Source organism: Haliotis rubra, unplaced genomic scaffold (assembly GCF_003918875.1).
Source record: "Haliotis rubra isolate DU_JTF1 unplaced genomic scaffold, ASM391887v1 Scf156, whole genome shotgun sequence".
Lineage (NCBI taxonomy): Eukaryota > Metazoa > Mollusca > Gastropoda > Lepetellida > Haliotidae > Haliotis > Haliotis rubra.
This window is the reverse complement of record NW_025765514.1, coordinates 1656286-1680941: the sequence shown is the minus strand read 5'-3', so window position 1 is coordinate 1680941 and position 24656 is coordinate 1656286. Positions and strand designations below refer to the sequence as shown.

Below are 24656 nucleotides of genomic sequence, written 5' to 3'. Positions count from 1 at the left end.
CGGCATGGTATCTCAGTGGGCTAGCACTATAAAACCAGCTTCACTCTGGGCTAGTACAAGCAGCCTCACATACACATACACATACGCATGCACGTCGCCATATGAGCGAAATATTCTTAAGTGCGACGTTAAACCCCATTTCACCTCACCTCACCTCACCTCACCTCACCTATTCACAGCAGTGTTGATGTCATCTGAATAAGTAGTTATGCTTGAGAAATTGATTTAAAAATGAAGACCCCATTTTTTTGACATCGTTGATGACGTAATGTATAATGCCTTTCCAAGAAAATGGTTGCATCTCTATCATTCTGACGTCATATAGACTTTATTAGTGACTCCAACACAGGGTGGCACTTACATTGTGTGTATATAACTCCAGATTTTACCTTTTATCAGACTGCACGGGTGCGCCCCTCGTCTCAGGCGCCGCAATTCGTCGTACAGAGTTGCGTCCTTTGCACGCACCTGAAACCTATGATCGTGGGTTTGAATTATATTTTTAGGTTTGTCTGTACCATACGGGTGCTCATGTGTGTCGTCCAAGAGGTAAATGCTGAGACCTGCAACAACGGGTTTTCCCCCCACGTTAGCAATATTCCAGCAATATCACGGCGGGGGACACCTGAAATGGGCTTCACACATTTTACCCATGTGGGGAATCGAACTCGGGTCTTTGGCGCGACGAGCGAACGCTTTAACCACTAGGCTACCCCATCACTCCCTCCCACGTTAAGCTAACAGGCCGAGATACGGCTAGAGTGTGCTAGAATCTGGTTTAACGGCTCCAGAGCGTCCCACCTCCATGACGCCACATCATCTCCCATTGTGAAGAAATTAGCCAAAAGTAATGCTGGTTGTAGTCAGATTTCATTTTTGTGTTAAAAACACGAACGAAGCCAGGTAGCATCTTCAGTTCAAATTTGGGATTCGAACCCACACGAACGATCTCTTTGCATGAAACAAATGAATTTTCCAAAGGCCAAATCGCCCGTATTTTAAATGAGTGTGTGTCAGTCGGATGCGATATGAAGTCATTCACTATCAGATGCTATCACAGGTTCTTCACGGCGGTTGATCCTGGACCAGGGAAACCAAGGGTTGACGTAATGAGCATCAAACGCCTGAACTTCAGCTTAAAAGCCGGAATTCTGCAGAGATTATACTGTAGATGTTTTGTTCAACATGCATAAACTGCAGTACTGTGTGCCTGCTATTCAGGGCCCATGCCCATGCCCATGCCCATGCCCATCCCGTAACAGGGAAACAAACATTGGTACAATGTGTCAAGCCAACCCCCACCCCTTCAGCCCCACCCCACCCCGAGATACAAGAGGTTGTATGCAGTGTTAAACCATTAAGCCATCTAGAAACAGAACAATATGGACAGTTGTAAATTTGTATCTCCGAATTGTATGATATAAAACTTGCTCTTGAAATAAGAATGTTCATCAAAATTCAAACCGTTTTTATAAAAATTTAGATCCAAAGTAGAACATGTCATGTGATTACAATGGACAAATCTCGTTTGGGGTCGTTGTCCTTTATAAGTTGCATTATGGGATAGAGTATTGGATGATAAAAGGTGATATCACGTATTTTTTTATGAGCAACATTTATGTAAATGTATTTGGTAAATCACGTTCCTTGAAAGGAATATCGATTGGGAGTCCTGAGGAAAAACAGACATGTTGTTTTGAGACTATGAAAATTGTTTGTACAACATTGTAGCATGCATAACCATCCCATGTGAGCGAGGTCGTAAGACGAGGACAAGGTGTTGGAATGTTGTGCTCTGCAATGCAGGGGATGTATGCAGAGCGTTTGTGTACATAAATAATGGGCTTATAGTAACGGTGCCATGGACCCTTCTCCAAGTGTTCCACAGAATATGTGTAGCCGAGGAGCTGACTCACTCCGACAACACTACACAGCAACAGGCACATCCCTGACCCCGCCGCACGTCATCGATGCCGATATTAGCATAATACATACCACAAACTACATATATTACACCATTATAAAAAAACAAAAAAAACAAATCATTTGTTTGCATCTTGTTGGACAGCTTCACCGGTATGAGTTTATAGCTTTTCAACATTTAAACACAGACATCGCTTGGTTCATCCCATACGGGTTTACTAGAATCACGGTGGTTATGTAAAGGATCTATCTGTATTTTTCAGATAATGGGGTCTTGTATTCCAACCATTATGCTAACATGTGAAATAAAGTAGACCATTTGATATACTCTGTCTGAAAGTTTTTTTGTAGAGAGTAGCGAGGTGATAGCACCGCTCCAGGAATCTGTTCTGTTTCACATCGGCAGAGACGGACGGCGGGCTGGGTTGAGTCACACAGAAAACATTTGTATGCACTAATTATGTCCACGAGAACAATACGTATTAATGCTTCTAAGAGTCAGGAATATATCATGTTATTTGTTTCTGTGGAAATGGAGTGTGTTGTGAATGTACAGGACAGCGGGGGAGATTTTCTGACTCTTCATTCAACTGCAGCTGCACACTGACGGCGTGGTGGATGCACGTATGCATTGCAGCTGTCCCGCGCTTCTCTCTGCTGTTCTGTGCAGCGCTACACGCTGTGTTCTCCCTACGGCGTGGCCCGGGGTAATACGATTGCTCACAAAACGAGGACAAAACAGCATTTTTATTGTATAATATTATTTTACAAAAGTATACTAAACTCAGTTCGCGGAACCAGGGACAAACAGGTGTCCAGCTGTTTCAGGCTTCAACTGAAAGAGATTATTGTCCCATAGCTACCAGGTCCGTTGGTCGGGAGTTCGAATCCAACACTAGAATAGTTTTCGTCTCTTTTGTGTGGAAGCATAATAATGGGTAAGGTTTTACGCTGTTTTCACAGTATTCCAGCAATACTGCGGTGCTGAACACCAGAAATGGGCTTCACAATATAAGAAATCGAACCCGGGACTTCGGCGTGACGAGAGAATGCTTTAACCGCTAGGCTACCCCACGACACCTTGATGATACGATTGCCAAATATCAGTTTCTTGCCCTTGCCTCTCCAAGGACTTTTCTCTTTGAAAAGGTAACCACGCAGTGATCTAACGCCCATATAGCTGGAATATTGCTGAGTGCGGCGTTAAACAACAAACCAACATACCAACCTCTTTGGTGCCTCGTACAGTATTACCCGTATCAGCGTAATCACTAAAACCAAAATGAATCGCATATTTCCTCGCGAACCTCTTTTATTTCGAAACTGTACATTTACGAATCGGTTCCGTTATCCTTACCACCCGTCGAGACGATATAAAATACTTCCAACACCTACAGGTGTCCCAAACACAGGCTGACAAATCACGTCATTTAGCTCCAGGCACCCGGATGTCATACCGCTTTGTTTTCCGACCTTCACATTGACAGCCAGTGGTTTACAGCGGTGCAGTGAACGCTGTCATTTGACATATTGTAGTGCAACTGTACTATATCAACACAAGTGTCTGTTAACACTTTCAAACTGAATATCCCTGCATCATGATAGGCAAATATAAAGATATGCATCTGTTGTTTTAGCAGCTTGTTGATATTTTCGTGTTTTACACATATGCAAATACATCCGGTTCCGGTTAGCATTCGTCGATAGTGATTTTCTGATTGATAAACTGCTTGATTTCGAACGTATGTTTAAAGTAACACTGCCACACTTTAGGTCACCATGACATGAAAACATTTACAACAGCTGAGCATCAGTTCGTGGTAAATGTCTAATTTTCTGCATCACGTGGGGGTTACCATGACACACCGTGATATATCGAGAATACTGTACAAGTGGGTGTTAAACCCAACCCACTCACTCACTCATCACAGTTCATAAATATCCTCAGTTCTACCACAAGGCTAAAATGGAATTGTCTTATATCTCTGAAAGCGTATTCCAGTAAAACGTGTTAAGATCGAGTAACGTTGGTTTCACCCAAAAGGGTCGTTGGAGGGAAAGTTAGAGAAATGTTTATTCCACTTCCGGCAGGATTCGAAGCGGAAATGTCCCACAACCGTAACAGATAAATGACGTCACTTATGACGTATCAATGGTCCCATTGTCATGGTAATATAATGTCCATGACATGCACATTAAAGTCCTTAGTTTCATCACGATACTGTTGGATGGTCGCTTATTGTGTCGTCAGAAGGCTGTCTGTGAAGTGAAAGGATATGATGGTGAAATACGTCATCAAAAGTTGTGCACTGCACGAGGTGTTCCTTCAGCTTTGAAACAAGTCCGATCTTCTCTTGACGTAGATTTTCACGCAATGCCTCCAAGGATACTTTGTCTTCTTCCAACCTCGATATTTTCTGCGAAAACAAATAAATAAATAGGTATTTACTTGCTAACTTGTGTATTGTTTATTCTTTAATAGCCTGTTCATCTAGTTACCTGTTGTAATTGATTGCCCTTGACCTTCTCCTTGGCCCTGAAGCGCCTTGCTGCGTTCTTGTTCTGCTGACGTCTAAGGCAACGTTTTTCTACGTCATCGGGCGTCAGCTAAAAATAGATAATTGGGAAAGCTGACAAATGTTGTTATTACCCTTCCGAGAGATTAATACCAGCTTGGAAGGTGAAATGTTGTTATTACCCTTCCGAGAGATTAATACCAGCTTGGAAGGTGAAATGTTGTTATTACTCGTCCGAGAAATTAATACCAGCTTGGAGGGTGAAATGTTGTTATTACCCTTCCGAGAGATTAATACCAGCTTGGGAGGTAAAATGTTGTAATTACCCTTCCGAGAAATTAATACCAGCTTGGGAGGTGAAATGTTGTTATTACCCTTCCGAGAAATTAATACCAGCTTGGAAGGTGAAATGTTGTTATTACCCTTCCGAGAGATTAATACCAGCTTGGAAGGTGAAATGTTGTTATTACCCTTCCGAGAGATTAATACCAGCTTGGAAGGTGAAATGTTGTTATTACCCTTCCGAGAGATTAATACCAGCTTGGAGGGTGAAATGTTGTTATTACCCTTCCGAGAAATTAATACCAGCTTGGGAGGTGAAATGTTGTTATTACCCTTCCGAGAAATTAATACCAGCTTGGAGGGTGAAATGTTGTTATTACCCTTCCGAGAGATTAATACCAGCTTGGAGGGTGAAATGTTGTTATTACCCTTCCGAGAAATTAATACCAGCTTGGAAGGTGAAATGTTGTTATTACCCTTCCGAGAAATTAATACCAGCTTGGGAGGTGAAATGTTGTTATTACCCTTCCGAGAGATTAATACCAGCTTGGGAGGGTGAAATGTTGTTATTACCCTTCCGAGAGATTAATACCAGCTTGGGAGGGTGAAATGTTGTTATTACCCTTCCGAGAAATTAATACCAGCTTGGGAGGTGAAATGTTGTTATTACCCTTCCGAGAAATTAATACCAGCTTGGAAGGTGAAATGTTGTTATTACCCTTCCGAGAGATTAATACCAGCTTGGAAGGTGAAATGTTGTTATTACCCTTCCGAGAGATTAATACCAGCTTGGAAGGTGAAATGTTGTTATTACCCTTCCTTGGAGGGTGATGTTGATTACCCTTTAATACCAGCTTGGAAGGTGAAATGTTGTTATTACCCTTCGAGAGATTAATACCAGCTTGGAAGGTGAAATGTTGTTATTACCCGTCCGAGAGATTAATACCAGCTTGGAAGGTGAAATGTTGTTATTACCCTTCCGAGAGATTAATACCAGCTTGGAAGGTGAAATGTTGTTATTACCCTTCCGAGAGATTAATACCAGCTTGGAAGGTGAAATGTTGTTATTACCCTTCCGAGAGATTAATACCAGCTTGGAAGGTGAAATGTTGTTATTACCCTTCCGAGAGATTAATACCAGCTTGGAAGGTGAAATGTTGTTATTACCCTTCCGAGAGATTAATACCAGCTTGGAAGGTGAAATGTTGTTATTACCCTTCCGAGAGATTAATACTAGATTGGAACGTGAAATGTGGTTTAAGTCGCGTTCGTGCGTGTATGCGTGAGTCTCAGTTTGCTTGTCCACACGTGCTAGCCCAATGATGTACATATAGTCCAAATTGGGGCGGTGGGGTAGCCTAGTGGTTAAAGCGTTGGCTCGTCACGCCGAAGACCCGGGTTCGAATCCCCACATGGGTACAATGTGTGAAGCCCATTTCTGGTGTCCCCCGCCGTGATGTTGCTGGAATATTGCTAAAAGCGGCGTAAAACCAAACTCAGTCAGTCAGTATAGTCCAAATTAACACAGATACCCCACTCTGACATATACGATTGACACAGACCCGCCAGGTTCCTGTCATATTCGCTATGCCGAGGACGGGTCAAGGTAACAGTGTCTTTATGTCCTTTGGTTTGAGAGCAGGTGATCGAACCACGGACCGTCCGTTGTCTCGCTGGACGCTCAATATCCACCTCACCACGGATGTTGGAGGACTATAACGAATGTCAAACAGTACGACACATAATTGACAAGAATTATATTCCCATGTCGTATATGTTTATGGGGTGCGGTGGGCGAGCTGGCTAAGGCGCCAGGCTAGTGATCCAGTGAGGTTGAGGTGTCGGGATCGAGCCCACCTGTGACCGGGTGTAAAACCTTGGAGTCAACTTTGTGTGCAGACTCTTTCAGTGTTGTCACAACCCCTAGTGTACAGTGCACAACCCTGTGCACTTAAAAGAACCCACGAATCCGTTGGTATATGACCAGAAGGTGGCCACATGAATACGTGCAAACACCTAGTTGCGGGAACAGCAACGTGCAGTGAACTTGGACAAAGTACTGTGACTATGTGTCCCAGTCCACCCAGCTGTGAATGGGTACCTCGTTAGGATGAGAAAGCCACAATAACTCGGTGCGCCTAGTGGCTGCAAGAGTTGTATACTCCCCAGGGAGTTGAGATTGATAACACGTTGTGCCGTTGAGATTGACATCCAGTGATCGAGGGAAAAAATACCAGCGTTATATATGTGCGCTATAGGAATATCGTATAATAATAATATATAGTTTGTAATGAAACCAATTTTGCAGTCGTGTATTTGGATTTCTACAAAAATTCGTCACAACGCGGGGCAGGATCTATTTCCGGATATTGAGGGTCACACGTTAGCCAATCATTTCCTTGATCTATATTAAACCACAGTCAGCATTACCTCCATTTCATCACTATCTGAACCACGTTGCCTTACACACGACCACGTGACCACACTACCCAAGAAACGTACATTTCTACAACGAGGTTTACCAGCCGACAAATTGTAAAGGGGCAATATCAAAATATATTTGATTTCTAGAGTCCGACGTTGTCAACAAAGATTCCTCAGTAGTTTTATTTCAGAAAAATGTTTTTAGGTTAATCGTTCCTATTTGAAGTCTTGACATATCATGGAGTTCTAGATGCTTCTAGCTCAGTCGTAAAAAGTGCTGACGGGACTTAACCAACACGGTACTATCAGACAGGGTCGAAAAACTTAGCAAATAAACCATGTTCAGAATCATATAGAAATGACCTTTGATGACATCGTTCCCTAACATGATGGTGTCATTTTTGGCGGGAACAGATATAACGACCCACGGGTTTTTTAACAACACTTTGTTTAATACGAGAACGAGTCTGCCTACCTTGGATGTGACTGGGGGTGTTGGAAGCAGCGTTAATTCCCCCCTGTCCCTCCGATAGACGCCTGGACTGGATCTTACACCACAGCTCCTCCTTTATTAGTGGGATGAGGGAGCCGCTCTGTATCGCCTCCCTTGCCGCACTGACCACCCGTTTGTCCAGTCCCCGTGTCCCTGGTCGTCTTCGTACCTGACGTGTCGGACCAGCTGATTGCAAAGATTCCATTTTGAGTAACGCGCTGTTGTGATACCTGACAAATATATGCATACCCAAGCGCTATTTGTGTACTACTCTCGAACCGAAGTGTTGGGTGAGGGGATTCCCCTAACGTGGGCAGGTAGCGGGATTTGTCGACAGAAGAACTTGTCGGTGACGATAACGCTGAAGGTATACACAAACAGACTGGGCTCCGTGATCAGAGCCAGCTTTGAACGAAACAAATGCTTGCAGTCGCGTCAATATGTACAAGTTGTTAGGCGAACAGAATTGACAATGATATCCACTAATACGGTTAATGTTCAGATATAGGTCGATCTACACCAACTGAACAGCAGTGAAGTGGTTCAAATATACCATTCCATATCTCTAAAACAAAACGTATTTACATAAATTTGAGAGATTATATTTTTCCAGGGTATTTGCTGGCTTGTGTTTGTTTTACTAACAGTATCTTTTCTTTCACATCGAAACGGTTCAAGTTGCCCCATGAAGTGATGGGCGTGGCCACTGCCTTGCTATTCCGTGTTGGGGAGACCGAAACGTAAATAAACACAAGGGCGTCTAAATATGGTATTAATTTACATACCGGTCTGGCGGGTATAAATCGATGCGTCTGTCTGGCGGTATAGTGCAGTTGTTGCCATCTAGGTCGTTGCTCTCATTCCTCAAGTCCGCGGTAATCTCGGGTTCAATATCGACGCGTTCAAGCCCACCCGACAGCGCGTGCCACTCACGCGCCGGATAATGACCCAATGGAATTGAGAGCAGGGAGGCGTTGAGGCGACACGCTCAAATATTCATGCCAGTTGCACTTGTGTGCCACGTCGTATCTAAAAAAAAATATATTTGAGAAATGTGAATAGGTTGTGAATTAATGTTGGATTTGTTAAGTTGGTTTTACGTGGCCCTTACGCTTTATGTGTAATTGAATGAAGTGATCTTTAAATGTGTTAAATCAAGTGTGAGGATTACTGTACCTAGTTTATCGTGTTACAGAAACGGTGGTTCTGAGCATGACGTAATTATTTCAGATTCCATTGTGTGTTTTCTTCAAGACTGACGGAGCTTCGGAAACCGAAACGCTTTTACTCAAGAGGTTTGTTTGAAACATGATTTTGATCAGGGAAACACGTCAATATTTTGTGCCCGACTGGGTTCACCTAGGAAACAAGCTCGAATGTGATCTGGCAGAAAAAAACATCCTTGGACTGCAGCAACAACAGCATCTTACCACTCCCTGTACCACTCCCTGTACCCCTCCCTGTACCCCTCCCTGTACCACTCCCTGTACCACTCCCTGTACCCCTCCCTGTACCACTCCCTGTACCACTCCCTGTACCCCTCCCTGTACCACGCACTGTAACGCTCCCTGTACCACGCACTGTACCGCTCCCTGTACCGCTCCCCGTACCACTCCCTGTACCACTCCCTGTACCACGCACTGTACCGCACCCTGTACCGCTGCCCCCGTACCACTCCCCGTACCACGCACTGTACCGCTCCCCCGTACCACTGTCCTCCTGTACTCCCCGTACCACTCCTCTACCACGCACTGTACCGCTCCCTGTACCGCTCCCCGTACCACTCCAATGTACCACGCACTGTACCGCTCCCCGTACCACTCCCCTGTACCACGCACTGTACCACGCACGGCACCACGCACTGTACCACGCTCCTGTACCACTCCTGTACTACGCACGGCACCATGCACGGCACCACGCACGGCACCGCTCCCTGTACCACTCCTGTACCACGCATGGCACCATGCACGGCACCACGCACGGCACCGCTCCTGTACCATTCCCTGTACCACGCATGACACCACTCCTGCCACCCCTGTACCACGCATGGCACCTGTACCCTCCTGTACCCTCCTGCCCTGCATGCCACTACCCCTGTACCACGCATGCTCCCACCACCCACGCACGGCACCATGCACTGTACCACGCATGGCACCATGCACTGTACCACGCATGGCACAATGCCTGTACCACGCATGGCACCACGCATGGCACCATGCACTGTACCACGCATGGCACCACGCATGGCACCATGCACTGTACCACGCACGGCACCATGCACTGTACCACGCACGGCACCATGCACTGTACCACGCATGCAATAATACCGCACATGGCACCATGGCACTGTACCACGCACACGAACTGTACCACACGGCACCACGCACTGTACCACGCACGGCACATGCACTGTACCACACACTGGCACCACGCACTGTACCACACACTGTACCACACACGGCACCAGGCACGGCACCACACACTGTACCACGCATTTACTGTACCACCACACACTGTACCCATTGTACCACACACTATACTATACTACGCACTGTACCGCTCCCCTGTACCACACACTGTACCACGACTGTACCACACACGGCACCACTGTACCACTGTACCACACACTGTACCACGCACTGTACCGCACTGTACCACCACAGGGCACTACGCACACACTGTACCACGCACGGCACCACGCACTGTACCACGCACTGTACCACAGGGGACCACGCACTGTACCACACACTGTACCACACCACGCACTGTACCACACACTGTACCACGCACTGTACCACACACGGCACCACGCACTGTACCACACACTTTACCACGCACTGTACCACACAGGGCACTACGCACTGTACCACACAGGACACCACGCACTGTACCACACACTGTACCACGCACTGTACCATACAGGGCACCACGCACTGTACCACATACTGTACCTCACATTGTACCACACACTGTACCACACACTCTACTACGCACTGTACCACTCCCTGTACCACACACTGTACCACGCACTGTACCAAACACTGTACCAAACACTGTACCACGCACTGTACCACGCACTGAACCAAACACTGTACCTGGCACACTACTTTGTTTCTCGATTGCTGTAGAAATATTGACGTGTAGGAGATCCACGTATGTTTATTGTTGTTGTAACGAGCATTTCCAGGATAGCTTATACAGCCAGTCATATGTCCTTTGTGTATATAACCTGAACGTAGAGGGTGGTGTTTTCAGTCTATCATACACACACGCTCTCACGCACACACGCTCACACGCAATATACGAAATCAATAATCTATGTAGATATGAACACAAGTTCCTACATAACTTCACCCACACTAAAATACACGATCGTTCCCTCAGATCTACGATTAAACATAAGAGTATGGTGGATCATACTAAACGTAGTTGGGTGGTGTTTTCGGTCTATCATAGTTCCGGCAAAACACACGTCTCTCACAAATATCGATTCACATTTGGCGCAAACACGCTCACACACACATATATACGAAATCAATAATCTCTGCTATGTATCTGGATATGAACACAAGTTCCTACATAACTTCACCCACACTAAAATACACGATCGTTCCCTCAGATCTACGATTAAACATAAGAATATGGTGGATCATACTAAATGTACCAGGTTGCGAAATGACCTTCACCGTCTTGCTCTAAATACCATCGTGAAAGTAGTTCCGGCAAAACAGTTCGCTCGATAGGATAGTCATTGCAAAATAAGATTATTCTTTCAAATATCGATTCAGATTTGGCGATAAAAATAGTCCTTCATTACTATACATACATATTATATGCAAAGAACTCATTTGTAACACTATTCACGCCTACATCGCTATCTATCTGGTTATTTCAGACGCAAACAAACGAAACCAATTCCAAACACTTCACTTATGTAATCAACACGTACGCACCTATGCACATGTACATGTATATCATATCACAAACAAACCGCCACATATCTGCGCATGCACTCGGTGACCCCAACAGTTGCAGACGTCGCTAGTGGTAATTACTGTCTGACGTCTGCTCCCCCAGGTGTCTGGCGGGAAACTCAGCCTCGTCGTCTGCTTCACGGAATGACTAAATGTGCTGCTGTGGAGATAAGCAGAAACCAAACTTTGAACTCATGTAATAAAACTGGTTTTCCGCCATTGTGCAAGAGATCATATTTAAGTATGTCTAGTTTCTGATCCAATGAGGGAAACATGTATGCTTTACATGATAGCTAAACGACGGGATGTCGGAACTTGGTAAAATCATTTGGAAGGTGTCTGTTTTTTTCGTAACAGATTATTGGCAGGGCTTGTACGTCCAAAGAAGACAGACCATATTATGAACGAATACGTCCAGTATTTGTTTGTTTCTAGTGAGTGAGTGGGTGAGTTTAGTTTTACGCCGCACTCAGCAATATTCCAGCAATATGGCGGCGGTCTGTAAATAATCGAGTCTGGACCAGACAATCCAGTGTTCAACAGCATGAGCATCGATCTACGCAATTAGGATACAATGTTTCTAGATTCTTATCGCCAATACCAATGCAGTGGTAGGCCCCGGGACGGTTTCACAAAACGACCTTGGCGTTAGTTTTATAGAAAGGGAGGTGGGGTAGACTTAGCGCTAAGATCGCTTTGTGGGACGGGGCCCTGGTAAGGTTAACGTCTGTACTCTATCATGGCCATAAACACAGTGTGAATGTGAAGCTGGATGTTCTAATCACACCTGCAGATGTAGTCGTTAAACACCTCATGGCACACCCTGCTATGCCCAGCTCCTTCAGTTGCTCTGAGAAGTCACTCTCTCCATAGTGGCCATTATGTTTCGTGATGTACGTGAGATTAATCGCTCAATACGCTATTGTGAGTCCAGAGTGCACAGCCACGTGTTCTACAGAAGAAACAACGCCAAAAAATCAATGTAATGTTTTTGCTTTTTTGCTTAACATTCCTGGTGATTATGCAAAGGGTTTTGTCGCCTTTATCATCTAGGAATTTGTTGTAAATGTGTCGGGAGTTTTCCCCAGTCCTGCACTAACATTTGCAGGCCCTGGGAATATTTGCAAGTAATCGAAGCTAGTCAAAATCATCAAAAAATGGCCAGTCCAACTATATTTCACTAACAACGTTGGAAAATTTAAAACAGAAATACCTTGTGTAATAAAAGATGGAGTCTTTCTTGCAAAAAGATAAAAAGGCGCCGCAATTAGCTTAGCGAAGGTGTATGCATGCATCCCTCGGGCACGACAAAACATATGGACGGTTCAAGTCCCAGTTCGGTCCGATTATGTTTCTAGATTTGCCAGCACCGTGCTTACCAAAGTGTTGAACGTCTGAGACCAACCTCGCCCACTTACTTCCAACAGTCATTTAGGTGAGGTGAGGTGAAATTGGGTTTAACGTCGTGCTTGAGAATATTTCGTTCATATGACGACGTGCATGCGTGTGTATTAGACTAATGCTTAGTCTCTGAATATACATAATTTTGATAGTAACAAACAAGCCCATTTAAATTGAAAAGGAGCCCCAGGAGAGGAAATCTAGACTTGCTTTATTTAGGGCTTTAGCACTGCAGAGAGAGCTTGGCAGTGGGGGAAATAATGTGGTTCAGGGACTGTGAGACAGACTAGCGTGTGTATGTGTATGTGCGGCTGCTTGTACTAGCCCAGACTGAAGCTGGTTTTATAGTGCTAGCCCACTGAGATACCATGCCGCAGTGAAGCATCAATACCCCACTCCGACACATTATACTTACTCCGAGCCGACCAGGTCTTGATGTACCCATTAACGCCGAGCGCCAGGCAGGGACCAACAAGTATATTTTAACGTCTTTTGGTATGACGCGGTCGGGGATCGCACCCGCGACCTTCCGCTCTCCGGGCGGACGCTCTAACCACTACACCACGGAGGCGGTCCACAGTCATTTAGATGGGATGTCAGCCTTGGGATATCTGAATAGCAAAAAAACATTTATCTTCAGTATAGTCAGTTGTCCTATGTCATTCCATAACCCTCGTCATCTAAGTCTGTTGTACTCTGACAGGGTGAGTGACAGTTCAAGTTTTTTCCGTGCAATACCCATGGTTAATATGGGCATGTAAATGATGCCAGCCGATATTTCAAACAGTGCAGAATGTGACTGAGTTCAGTTTTACGTAGCTGTCAACATCATCCCTTCAACACCAAGACGTCCTGCAACAGAAATGGATGGCGTGTGGTCTTGTTCTCAGAGCCTCGGTCACATATCAGTTGAAGTTAAGTAACGTTCGTCACGGAATGTCCTTGAATGGGTGACCGTGTTTGGCAGCTTAACTCCGGGTTTATTCTAGCACTTTTTCGTTGCCCCACAACGAAACACATGTGGTCTCACCTTAGACAAGTGAGTTTGTTCAAAATCGCTTCTGTTCACTCAGGACCGCCTCCGTGGTGTAGTGGAGAGCGGAAGGTCGAGGGTTCGATCCCCGACCGCGTCATACCAAAAGACGTTAAAATATGGTACTTGTTGGTCCCTGCCTGGCGCTCGGCATTAATGGGTACAACAAGGTCTGGTCGGCTCGGAGTCAGTATAATGTGTCTGAGTTGGGTATTGATGCTTCACTGCGGCATGGTATCTCAGTGGGCTAGCACTTTAAAACCAGCTTAAGTCTGGGCTAGTACAAGCAGCCGCACATACACATACACACGCATGCACGTCGTCATATGAGCGAAATATTCTCAAGTACGACGTTAAACCCAATTTCACCTCACCTCACCTCTGTTCACCCAGCAGAAAATTGACACCCATGGGATAAGTCCTATGACTATTTACCTTCTAGCGACTGGCCAGCAGCTTGGGTTATCCTGGGTAATAATGACCACTATGTCGTATGAGCTTAGGGCATACCTGTGTTGCGTGGAGTTCAGCGTTATGTAAGTGGCCTTATTATCAAAATACTGTATCTGTGTGGAGAATCGAACCCGTAACGAGCGAACGCTTTAACCACCACGCTACCCCTCTGTCGGTACAGAGTACCATTACAATATATGACTTCAAGGATTAACTATCGTAAAAATATGTTCTCTATAGCTGTGATAGAATTCGAACACATGAAAGAGTACCATCAGCTTGGATTAGAAATAACTAACACTTTAAAACGTCATTGTTTTCTGATGGACATTTTTTAAATGCTGTTGTTTTTGCAGAATTATAATTCGATTAAAAATGTGTGTTTTAATACATAAATAATGTTATTGAATATCGCTCCGGCGTGTGAATTATGTACAAGTAAACTGAGATTCTCCATACAAAAATACTTTGTCACAAATCCCTTGGAAATCAAGGTCAGAAAATGATTATACGGTCCCCTTAACGACCATGTTTCCCCCGTTAATCTGAAGCTCATGAAGCGTTAACGGCAAGCTGCCGGCATCTTCTGTAGACAGTGCAGGTGTTTGTTGACAATCACATCAAATATCAGGTAGCACCGGTGTCAGGAACCTACCCTTCCCCTTTAGCGACCCCTCCCCCAAATACAGGTGCGGTTGTGTGGGAGTAGTAGGCGGCAAACGGAAACAATAGGGCATTACAAACCGGCCGGACATGTGTTGGAATGTGATATCCCTAACACCGCGTTTGTATGTGTTGGCTCGACTTTTTATCGTAAGGCTCCGAAATTCGTCGTGTGAAGGCTAGCGTTTCAAATGCACCCAATGAGACCCTTGTGAAGAGTCAAAGGAATTTAAGAGTTTTGGTTTTAAAATGATTTGCAATTCTTGAATGCTTAAGGAAAATATATGTTTTATCACTGCAGCTTAGCTCATGGTGATTATGATGATTGTATATATGCAGAGGAAGCATACTGAACGGGAATAAAAACAATAATTACATGTACGTACAATGTTCAGCGGGAAAGAAAAAGTTAATTCTAGTGTTTGGTGGTGGCTAACATGAAACAAGCAAGCAACGGTTACTCGATGGTGGTGTATTTCATATGGGTGTTGGCCCATGTTAAATTAGTAGTGTTTCGGCAACAGTTTCGGCTTTATTACAGTTCCATAACGTCTGTAACAGTTTAGTCCAATCCAGATTTCCGCACATTCAGATGAACAATTGTTTATTAACTATCAAACTAACGGCTAGTCTCTGAAATGAATATATTTTGCAGAAAAAAGTTTTCAAATAAAACAAAATGCTGTAAAAAGGAGCCCAGAGACTTCACTCTTCATTTTCAGAAACTATGGTAATCTAAACTTGCCACACATTCTAGATTTGCATGGGCTAGATTGGCTGTATTTGTTTCAGGGTCTGTATGACACATTAATTTATTTATCCAAGCTTACGCTCTTGGGTCATCTTCAGTTCTTCTCCCATTCTTCATGTCGAATACATACCAGGCTGTACCCAGTGTCGTGAGACATGATACATCGTGTTAGCTCGCTTTCCGATAGTAATAGATGTGGCTGAGTGGGCTTGGCGTTAGGCGATAGCTGGGGACTAGGAAGGTCATGTCACTTTACAGTTCCAGGGCATCGCTACAATCACGGAACAGGATATGTTTGAAAGACGGAAAGCAATATTTCTGTCCCGAATAAGATTTGATGAAATCACAAGGTCGTGTAGTATGGTACATCGTCGATCCTAATTTCCTTAAAGACGTTGTCGAAATAAGTTTCGACTTTTACTAATTTGACTTATTCTTCTAACAACTTAAAAGGAGTAATTAAATTAACCACTTATCAATAAACAATATTTTGATTAATACGTCAGTGAACATTCATGTATATGATCCAGAAAACTCTTTCAATCATGCTTAACGTTTTGTATGGAAAAAGACATTCTTGTTTACAGTTTCACTGGTTGAAAAAACTGTTGCATTAAAAAACATAGATTTCAGTGAGTAAAATGTATATGTTTAAATTAATTAAAGTAAATATTATTCGTGTCAAGCTTCTATGTTTAACTTTCAACTTCGGAGGTTAATATTGTATGGGGGATGCTCAAGGACGGATTGCCCCGTGTGTGTTGAGTGTTAACATGTTATCTTCATGGCAGAGTTCTTGTACTTCCCATGGTAACTGCGATACCACAGGAAGTCCATATGGTGCCGTGTTTATACAACACCATCCCATCGTCACCGACCGTAATAAACTCGTACGCACTGACCCGAGGCTGAACTGATAAAGTCGGACAGTACACGATAATTGATTTTCTTCTATTATCGGCAGGCAGCAAGAAAACACTACCTCTTGTCTAATTGACTTGATATCGGAATGCGAAGGTACTACAGTGGACTGGTCACAGCACAATAGGACGTCCACGCACTCAGCGATGAGTCTTACATACACGCATGCGCATTGGTCCACCCGAACACTAGCACCGGAAATGCCTGACTGGGTGGCGTCGTTTGTAGATCATGATTACACTCTGATATGCGTTTTATGTGTAGCAACCGACACAACTTCACTACAAACCTACTCAATCAATCTCGTTTCCTCTGGCATTACAGAAAATTAACACAAACGTTGAGTTAGCGGCTTTAATGTGTCGGTTTGGCTGAGTGAAGACAAAACCGCCATCAATTCCTAGCGATTAGCTTGTCTCATGCTTCATTGAAGAGCGACAAGGGGAGCCTTTCAAGTGACTGGTCATGGGTGCGCTGCACGGCGGGATATGGCGAGCTCAGACGTGATTATAAACTATAACAGCCCACTGACATAGTTATACGCCGTACCTTCATTAATTTGGGTCACACCTCACGCACTGTGCTTACCAGATCGCGATGGAGATCATTGAAGAGTTGAAAGTAATCACTGACAAGGTTTTAGGTGATTTGGTTGATGGTTTAAGGACATAGTGTCTGATTGTATCATGTCTGGTAAGGTCAGATGTCTGGTCCAGATGTTCCAGATATATTGACGCTTTTTTATACATCGTCTGGTGAATATTGAAACGGATCATTACTTAAACATGGTCCATGATAAGGATTTCAATAGAGATAACATGTTGAATCAGATGTCGATTTTGTCAGTGTAAAACTATCAGTTTCCAAGTTTTTTAAGTTTACTTATCTGTTAGCGTTTTGTGTTTTGCTTCATTTATTATTTTTAGGTGAGTGGTTTTTCATAAAATGTAAAACACCTAGAAAAATATCAGTTGATGCCAACGTCATATTTCTAAGACATAACCGTATGGTCTGATATAACACTGATATGCACAATAACTGCCGTCAAGTCTCAACGTCACCGTTAGTTCCCAAACAGCACTCTTGAGATTTCACACAAGGATTTCACATCACTCGGGAAAAAGTGTGAATAAACATAATCATAACTGCCACAAAACTAATGCCAATGATGTCCTTGACCTGCGCAGATGCATGCGCGCACACGGCGTTGAGTTGGTTTGACGTCTAATGGCGTTACCAGGAAATGCCGTCCATTGCGTCTCAGTGCCTTTACAATGTGACCTCAGGTCTTTTGTGGATGGGGAGGTGACGGATTCTGTGGCCAGTTCTGTAGATCTGTGATCTGACATCAGCTCTGTTGGAACCCGCTCTGATCAGAGTAAAGCACACGGCAACAGTTCCGACATTGCCAGCGTTGAATTTGACGTGCCCAACGAAAACCCTGAAGTCGATGTTGCCCTTGAATTGGAAGCGAGATTGAATCCCTGATGCTGTGGTTGGCGATGTAGTTCACCATGATGTGAACTAGCTGTAGCCCTTAGTTTGTAAGAATATGTAACTTTGATAGAAACAAATAACCCATTTACACTGAAAAGGAGCCCCAAGAAATGCAGACTGGAAAGTCAAGGCTTTTGCATTACCGAAAGGGCTGAGATGTTGGGAATATGTTATTATACTATGGTATGTTTGTGTGTATTTGTAAAAAATATGTCGTTTCTATCTATTTACTTTCTATTTATTGTACATATATAATAAATTGGGCATAAAAGTGACAATAGGTAGATTGTGTGAAGCACAATATAATTACCTATTACTGACCGGTGAAGAGATCACCGGCTTCATAATAATACAGCGTTATTAAGAAATAACATCAAGCGTAGACAGCTGGTCATTAGAAGGTGTGGGAAGCAAGTGTACGCCACTCCTTGACGGATAATCGCCTCCCAAAAGAAACTAACATTCCTCCACAAAACGCCACAGATGTTTGCATCTCAAAGCTGTATGTTACTTGAATATGTCAAATCCACGAGACCATAGAACAAATACTTTCCATAGAGACTGTATACGGCCCCTCATTTCTATTATAGCAGGGGCGGTGGGGTAGCCCAGTGGTTAAAGCGTTGGCTCGACACGCCGAAGATCCCGGGTTCGAATCCCCACAGGGGTACAATGTGAAGCCCATTTCTGGTGTCCCCCGCCGTGATGTTGCTGGAATATTGCTAAAAGCGGCGTAAAACCAAACTCAGTCAGTCTATTATAGCAGTACAAACATCGTTGTATGGTTAAGGTTCAGAGTATCACGAATAAACAACACATGTTGAAATAACATCTCAGCAATCGTCTTCTATCTACCTACGACCTTGAACTTAGTCTTGAAATTAGAGTAGCGCCCCTTGGACCAAGTGGACAGAGCAGAAACGTCGTCAGGGTATCAACAGAATCAATTTTGTGTTGCACATGAATTTTTCGTCCGCTGGAATTGAACAAGTGATGTAGCTAATTGGTAATTACACCCAATAACATAATGTATATCAATTGCTTACTTGTATGTATCTAAATGATATTATTATACATTGCGTTCTCGTTCGTTATATCGATGTTAAAGAAAGCTGCGCACTTTTATGTAGTGTTCCCTGGTCGAATCATCAGCTATCAATAAAGTATTGGAACGCCACTCTTGTGTCAACGACCGTTTTTCTCAACGCTGTCGGGCATGTACTTCATTTAAGACAGTCAAAGAGCATACGTGTACTACATCGTATTAGGTACAGTATCCGTGAAGATCCGGGTTAGAATTATTGGTCTTCTTGTCGTAACAGGCTACTGGGCTACTATCAGATGGTCAGGCCCACTGACTTGGTTGAGACGTCATCTTATCCTGATTGCGTAGATCGATGCTCATGATGTTGATCACTGGAGTGTCTAGTCCAGACTCGATTATTTACAGACCGCCGCCGTTAAACAACAGTGTTAAACAACAAACAATAAATTAAAATATTAGATGCTATGTATAAACAGAAGTATGAAAAAAGTATACAAATGTATTATGTGACACATAACGGCATCAAAGTCCTTTCAGTACTCATTAAAAGCAGAATCGATGAACGAATCCGACGGTATCATAGCAGGAGTTCATTGGCCATTATTAAACAGCCATTTCATCAGATGTTCCTGAATATGTGAACAAAGATGGCACACGTCTTCAAGCAATGACATAATGTGAATAGCATACTAGGGCAAATGATTAATATCAGATCAGAACTACTTGCTTGCATATATACAAGACACTGAAATGAGTGTGAGAAGTTTCTACCCATACAAGTTATTTGTTATAAATAGCGTCACCATTAGTCATTAGATATAAAGGGAATGTTAACGACAGATATAACCGGATATAAATATAACGTCACCTTAAGACGTCACAGAGAATGTTGGGATCACACACTTACAATATATTATGAAATATTAAATATGAAATATATGAAAAACAGACATACCTATGTATATATGTTCGGCATATATGAAGCTCCAATACCAACAAACTCGTGAACGACGTCAGACGGATCCACTAACAGGTTATGAATATGAACGGCATGTTAACGTACTTTGAAACGCAGACACCTTCAGATTAAACAAGGGGCGGTGGGGTAGTCTAGTGGTTAAAGCGTTGGCTCGTCACGCCGAAGACCCGGGTTCGAATCCCCACATGGGTACAATGAGAAGCCCATTTCTGGTGTCCCCGCCGTGATATTGCTGGAATATTGCTAAAAGCGGCGTAAAACCAAACTCAGTCAGTCAGTCAGATTAAACACAATAGGTTTAGTTTATTGTCTACCAGCCATCTGCGAGCTCACAACATATCTACCTACTGTGTATTACAACTTTTCAAGCATTTCCATTATATGCAAATAAATGTCTGGGTTTAATATTCATTGCAGTCACGCGGTGTTCAGCAAGCAGACTGGAACGGCACGTGGTTTATCCGTCACAGGGTATCATGAAAACAGTCTCAACATCAGTATTAATAAAGCTATTCCTAAATCAGCGCTGCCGCTAACGTCATTTTAATGCCAACCACGCACGTGTGTTAGGTTTGACTTTTGTTAGCGTGCCGATTATTAAAATGCACATTATTAAGCATGAACATATTTTGACACTCCAAATGTGTATGGCTGCATATGTTTTATACCAGGTGTCTGGTCATTTGTGAATTGAACAAAAACAGTAGTCTTATTTTCACGGTGCGTGTTATAGTTCTCTTCAAAGAAGGGGCGGTGGGGTAGTCTAGTGGTTAAAGCGTTGGCTCGTCACGCCGAAGACCCGGGTTCGAATCCCCACATGGGCACAATGTGTTAAGCCCATTTCTGGTGTCCCCCGCCGTGATGTTGCTGGAATATTGCTAAAAGCGGCGTAAAACTAAACTCAGTCAGTCAGTCAGTTCTTCAAAGAGCTTGTTATCCGCTGTGCAAAAGTTGGATACCAAGATCGGTTAGTCATGGGTTTGATGTTTATTTTTTTGTTTGTTTGTTTGTTTGTTTGTTTACTTCTTTCATGCATTTGTTGTAGAAGTTGGAGAGTCAGATCACAAAGCACTAAGGTGATCGTAAGTCACTAAGGTAACCTTAGGGCAATGTTAAAGAATGGGAGTTAGTAAAGATTGCTTCGTGTAAGGAGCACCAGGTATACAAGACACAAGAATCTGAATTGAAACGTCGTATCACCTGAATAAAGAAGTTGTTTGTCCATGGCGTTTGTCCTTATCTGTTTGTTTGTTGTTTAACGCAGCACACAGCAATATTATAACTATGTGGTGGCGGTCTGTAAATAATCTAGTCTGGACCAGACAATTCAGTGGTCAACACCATGAGCATCGATCTACGCAATGGGGATACGATTACATTTGACAACCATGTCAGCGAGCCTGGCCACCCAATCCCGTTAGTCGCCTTACGACAAGTTTATCTGCTGAAGACCAATTCTAACCCGAATCTTCACGGGTCTAGTCATGGGTTTGAATCCCAGATTTGCCCTAATAGTAAATCCTGGTTTGTTAGTACCATGCCCGGGGTGGTGGGGTAGTCTAGTGGTTACAGCGTTGGCTCGTCACGCCGAAGACCCGGGTTCGAATCCCCACATGGGTACAATGTGTGAAGCCCATTTCTGGTGTCCCCCGCCGTGATGTTGCTGGAATATTGCTAAAAGCGGCGTAAAACCAAACTCAGTCAGTCAGTACCATGCCTCGTCAGTTCCGCCAACGTCCTTAACGTCTAAACGACCCCTTTCTTAGTTTAGAAATACGTAACACATTACTCTGCCACCCCGTAATGCAAGTTAATATGCTTCATCTGAACTCACTCACTCACTCACCTCAACATTAGCGGCGCGCCATCCATATGACTATCCATTCCACTATCCATATCACTATCTATCGACTGCCCATATCACTATCCACCGACTGTCCATGCCACCACCCATCGAAAATCCATGGACCATCCATACCACTATCCATCGACTACCAAAACAACATGGGCATTCGGATACTGTGACATCCTTCTATTTTGTACACCGACATTATTTTTATCCAAACAGAAAGTATGACGCATGTATATTGACAGATAAATATACATGTATATTCCAGCTCTGCAGTAACTATTCCAGTTGCCTGTGCATTGCATTTATTTCGGGGTTTTCAATATTACACAAAATGTTAAAGTCAATGAGAGAGGTTACGATGGCCCACTGGTCTTAATTCTTCAGGATGTAGTTCAAATCCGATCGCGAGTTTGAGTTTGACTTTGATCCATGTGGGAAACATTAACTTTAAAGCTTCAGAGATAGCAGAAATACTTCTAAATGTGGCCTAAAAGCGAATTCATTCACTCATAAATAGAGCTGTGACGATGTATCGTAGTATCGATAATCGTGATACTTTATCTGACGATAAATATATCGATACTTTTTTCGTATCGTGATATGTATCGTTGACCTTAAAGTTGTTAATTTTCACCAGAAATTGACGGTTATGTCAACATTTACACTGGTACTTGCTATTAAAATATACTTTTTAAAAGAAAATAACTAAAGACAGCATATCCTGATATGCATAAGATCGTATCGTATGGTTCCAAGCTATCGCGATACGTATCGTATCGTGAAATTTCTGTATCGTCACACCTCTACTAATAAATATTGTTAAAAGTCCGAATGATTCATGACTGATGTGGGTGTATCCAAACCTTCCTTTGAACTTTGCGTGCATCCTGCTCGTTTTTTTCCTCCATATCATGCTAACCTTTACAATAAATAGTATTGGCTACCATTTCGGTAGGATAATATAGCAATGCGGTACACGCGTGCAGACACTGTAGACCTGTCTGAATATTCCCCTTGCAACAGCCAGGCAGTCAGCTGATCGCCAACTCTCACGCTACAGGTGCCCCCCTCCTCTCCCCAGCCCTCCCTCAACTTGTCTGGAACGCTAGACTATAACGGTTGTCACGTGACACATCTCAACGACAACAGCGTTCACGTTTTAAATTCGTACGCATGCGTGCATCGAAATTGATGAAGACACAAGCAGCTGTTGAGGCAATTTGTTATATAGATAATTTATTGAACGTTTGCCAAAGTGATAGGCGTGTCCTTGCCAGACACCGACACACAGACAGACTGGGACGCCAGTACTTCTCCGCAGTGCAAACTAGACACAGAAACACATGTTTAAAAAGTTTAATATATCATCTGGCTTTTGTTAACGAGTCTTTTCAAGATTGCTAAATAGATAACGATATCCGTGTCTACAGATCTTCTGGAGCGAGTATTGTATATCGATCGTTTTTTTCTTTTTTTGTTTGGACAATGCTTCGACAAAAGAGTTTTAAACAAAAAGGAATGTATATATTGAACAAAGGTTCAACGAAACTTACTTAATCTAACCTTACTGATAAACCAGTGTTTACGAAAGTACATGTGATACATTAATGGACTTTCTAATGCCGGTCAGTCAAGCGAGACCGTGTCATTGCCTGTGCACGACAGCCAGAAGTACTCTGGCACCTGTTCAAACCCGCCATCTGTTCTGCGTTTAAACATATCCATGTATATTACTCTCCATGTCAGGTTGTTGTTGCAGCTTATATGAACATATACTCCCATGTACATGTCACGTGCAACCTGAGGTCCGCGTTCCAAGGATATGCACTTCATCTGTACTTTCTAATACAGCAGCTAGTATATATACCGCTTTTAGTCATTTACAAGCACCTGGAATAGTCCTTACGATATCATAAAACTATTAAAATGTGATTAAACTGAACAAAGCAAACTGTTGATAACCGCAAAGTGTTCCGTCATTTCTGTAGACGAAGCAAATGTTTCTTGAATTTTCTAGTTACGCCAGAATGCTACAGATTTTAACAGAACACGAAAGAATCATTCATATACTCAGCTGTTGCTGACAACAGAATGCTCCTTATATACTATTGTTGACAACAGAATGTTCCTTATATACTATTCTTGACAACAGAATGCTCCTTATATACTATTCTTGACAACAGAATGCTCCTTATATAATATTCTTGACAACAGAATGCTCCATATATACTATTCTTGACAACAGAATGCTTCTTACATGCTATTGTTGACAACTGAAGGTTGCTTATATACTATAGTTGAAAAAAGAATGCTCCTTATATATTATTGTTGACAACTAAGAATGTTCCTTATATAATATAAGAATTTCCTATATATACTACTCTATTTGACAACAGAATGCTCCTATATATATATAAGAATGTTCCTTATATACTATTGTTGACAACAG

At 43.1% G+C, this 24656-nt stretch overlaps 1 long non-coding RNA gene across 1 annotated transcript; it reads right to left on the bottom strand.

Annotated features, from left to right (window-relative positions):
• Positions 1-3217: 3217 nt before the first annotated feature.
• Positions 3218-8605, bottom strand: LOC124270967. The gene is made up of 4 exons (XR_006896913.1): positions 8424-8605; positions 7621-7868; positions 4423-4530; positions 3218-4340 (listed from the first exon to the last, which is right to left on the bottom strand). It is a non-coding gene; the product is annotated as an uncharacterized LOC124270967 (long non-coding RNA).
• Positions 8606-24656: the final 16051 nt, after the last annotated feature.